Source organism: Tupaia chinensis, unplaced genomic scaffold (assembly GCF_000334495.1).
Source record: "Tupaia chinensis unplaced genomic scaffold, TupChi_1.0 Scaffold147282_1, whole genome shotgun sequence".
Classification (NCBI taxonomy): domain Eukaryota; kingdom Metazoa; phylum Chordata; class Mammalia; order Scandentia; family Tupaiidae; genus Tupaia; species Tupaia belangeri.
The window spans coordinates 4,977,050-4,980,499 of NW_006207133.1; the positions used below are offsets into that span (position 1 = coordinate 4,977,050).

The 3,450-nt window shown below is 45.6% G+C and overlaps 1 long non-coding RNA gene across 1 annotated transcript in view; it reads right to left on the reverse strand.

Annotated features, from left to right (window-relative positions):
* Positions 1-3,236, reverse strand: part of LOC102487151 (uncharacterized) — a 5,374-nt gene extending 2,138 nt beyond the window's left edge. Inside the window, exons 1-2 of the long non-coding RNA XR_337558.1 lie at positions 3,117-3,236; positions 2,913-2,968 (exon numbers count right to left, since the gene is read on the reverse strand). This is a non-coding gene — a long non-coding RNA (uncharacterized LOC102487151). The remainder of the gene's footprint in view (positions 1-2,912; positions 2,969-3,116) is intronic.
* Positions 3,237-3,450: the final 214 nt, after the last annotated feature.

The following is a 3,450-nucleotide window of genomic DNA, read 5'->3' on the forward strand; positions in this document are numbered from 1 at the left end:
TTTTTAGATTTTTGCTATAGGGCATGTGCACTTGCCAGAGAGACAGAGAGAGAGAGACAGAAAGCGAGAAATCACCCCTCAGAGGGGATGGCCACACCACAATCCCTTCTCCTCCACTCTCTTGGGATTTTGGGCATGCACACACATGCACCTGGCATGAGTTTTAAGCTGCCAGGTCTGGGACTCGAACCTAAATTGACTATGTGGGAGTACAGCAACGAAACTATTAAGCCATCTGCTAGCTCCAACAGCAGCTCTTTTATAACAACCAGTTCTCATGAAAACTAACACTTTTCATGAGAACTAGAATTCACTGGGTTTTGCAAGACATCATTAATCTATTCACGTGTGTTGTCTCCATGATGCAATCATCACGATCCAATCACTGCCCACTGAGCTTACCACCTCCCAACATCGAATTCCAAAATATAAACTTTGGGGGACAAACCATCATCCAAAACACAACGACACTCTCTCTCTGGCTCTCTCTTTTACCAATGCTGTCCTCCAGCAGCCTATCCACTGTAAATCACACACACAGAAGAACAAAACAGATAAAGGCCTGAATGACTCCTGGTAGAGGTACAAAATTACAGTGATCTTCCTTCCTAAACTACCTAATGATTAAATTAACTGTGCAAATTTGATTGATGTGTTTGCCAAGGGAAAGACTCAGTAAATTATCATGGGAGTTAGCAACTTTTGCAAAAGGGTGTCCTGAAATGATGCTTTGCCAATAATTAGGTTTAAACAACAATGAACCTATTAATCAAGACTTGGAATATGTTTTTCTACATTCTTTGATGCAAGTAAATTTTGATCCCATTCCAATTGCATTTTGACTTTTCTTCCCCCCCCCCGCAAAGTTTAATTTTATTTTTCCCATGAGAGAGCGAGAGAGAGAGAGAGACAGATAATAAGAAACAGAGATGCAGGATCCCTCACAGGATTCTTATACCTCATGATATAATCCACCCCAGTCCCATCCTGGCAGGCACAGGCCCAGTTTGTGCTGGTAGACCAAGAGTCGCAAACCCGGGACCTCTCCACCTGCCTTAGCATCTCAGAGCACTGTATTACTGCTGCTCCACTGCATCTTGCTGCTTTTGATTTATCTTTAAAAAAAAAATAATTGGGGTTATCTTCTTCCTCCCTTCAGTGTGTGCAGAAGTGTGTGTATACATGTGGGGTCGTGTTCAAACTTCATCCTGATTCTGAGTCATGGACCATTAAAAATGTCTGACTACACAACTAAGGAGGCACCAAATATTATACTATTTATAAGTAATCTGTTGCCCAAGGCTTTGAGCTACTTAATGAAGCCTTGAATTAATGTGTAACCTAAGAAATAGATCATTCTACAAATATAGGCTACCAGAAGCATAATTTAAGCTGTTCTACTTACTTTACTACTTGGGTGGGAGTAAGAGAAGGAGTAAATGGATACAGATAGTAAGAAATAAAATGTCTTGAGCTAAACATTGTGCAAATTACTTTAGATGCATTATCTCCTTTGGTTATCATAATAATCCTCTAAGAGAGACACTATTACTAGTCCCATTTTACAGATAAAAAAATCCCAAGGCTTAGAAATATGTAGCGGGACCAGCAGATGGCGTAATGGTTACATCGCTAGATTCCCACGTAGTGTATCACAGTTCAAGTTCCAGACCCAGTGGCTTAAAACTCATACCGAGCATGTGTGTGTGCATGCCCAAAATCCCGAGAGGAGAATGGAGAACGGATTACGGATTATGGTGTGGTCATCCTCCTGGGGGGAGGGGGTGATTTCTGTCTGTCTCTCTCCAGTGAGAACAAGCTCCCTATAGCAAAAATCTCTCTTAAACAAAACAAAAGAGAAAGAAAGAAAGAGAGAGAGAAAGAAATATTTATGTACCTAGCCCAAGGTCATGCAGAAGAATTCAAATCCAAGTGCATATGACTCTTGTAACCACTGGATACTGTATCTCTGAGGCAGAAAGGGTGGATATATATGCTGGGATACAAGTAATGGCCTAAATGCAAGCATGGAGTTTGTTTGCTTAGTAGGCTGATAGTGACTGGTTAGAAAACACAGTGGAAATCGGAGAAAACAATGAGGGTTTTATGCAAAGACCTTGGAAACAGAGAGGGACAGCTGAGTGCTCAGAGGCTGCAGCTCAAGTCTGGCAGCTGCATGACCTAGTTACTAGCAATAATGTGGGGAAAGCCCAGGTCAGGGGATTCTAGGTGAATGGAGTTTCTAAAAGCTGTCTACAGCAAGCACGTTAAAATCGTTTGGGACCTTCATTCAGGGAGAGCCTCGCAGATCCACCAGGGCTGACCTTCAGGAGCCATGTGGTGAGTGTTCCTGTGCAGACTTTAGTGAAGGTGGAGCCCTCCCACATCCAGCCCTGTAGCCTGGGATGGAACACATGGGGGCTGTTTCTCCTGGTCACAGTGGGTGATCCACATCACGTGCACATGACAGTGAGTGTGGTGGATGGGTGGTAGGTGAGTGCACGTGAGGCCGGCCTGGCAAGGATGCAGGGAAGAGTACAGAGGAAGGTAGGGCCATGAAAGGGGCTTGGGGAAGCCAGGATTCCACCTGAAGCCAAGTCTGGCTGTAGAAATGCTCCACTCAGGGAACCAGCAATTAGCGTAATGGCTATGTCGCTGGACTCCCATGTAGTCGACCGTGGTTCACGTCCCGAACCCGGTGGCTTAAAACTCACGCCAGGCACGTGTGCGTGTATGCCCAAGATCCTGAGAGGAGAATGGAGGAGAAGGGATTGCAGCGTGACCATCCCCCCTGGGGGGTGATTTCTCGCTTTCTGTCTCTATGTCTCTTTCTGTCTGTCTGGCGAGCGCACGTGCCCTATAGTGAAAACCTCTCCAAAAAAAAAAAAAAAAGAAAGAAATGTACCACTCACATGCTCTAGTCTCTGAGCTTCTGCAGATCGTACATGCATTCCAGAAGAGTTTGGACCTTGGAGATACAAGTCCCTTGAGCAAACTGGGGCCTGCAGTCATTACCCCAGTGGCTCATGTTCCTGGCTGGTAAATAAGTAGGCTAGAATCCAGCCCTCTTAAATCTTGGCACGTGACTGTTCCCCCTTCTCCTCCACTGGGCTTACTTAGCCAAGCATTGTCATGTGGGCAGCACCACCCCTTTATTCAATGGGCTTGAGAGCTGAGCTCAATCCTCCCTAAGGCAGAAGAGGATTCAGAGGCCTTTGTTTCTTCAGCTACTTTCTAGATTCTGGAACACCTGAAGACTTGGGCAATGGAAAGTTCTAGAATCTCATGTCTGGAGAGAAGAAAGAAGCTGAGGTGGAGTGGCTCCACCGAGATGAGGATGCTACCCCTGCCCCTCTCTTGGGGATGATGTGCCCTGCACTCCTAGCTGCTGGCTGCCTTTCCAAACCCTTGCCTGCTGGGAACTGTCCAGCGAAAAGCCTGCTGGACCTC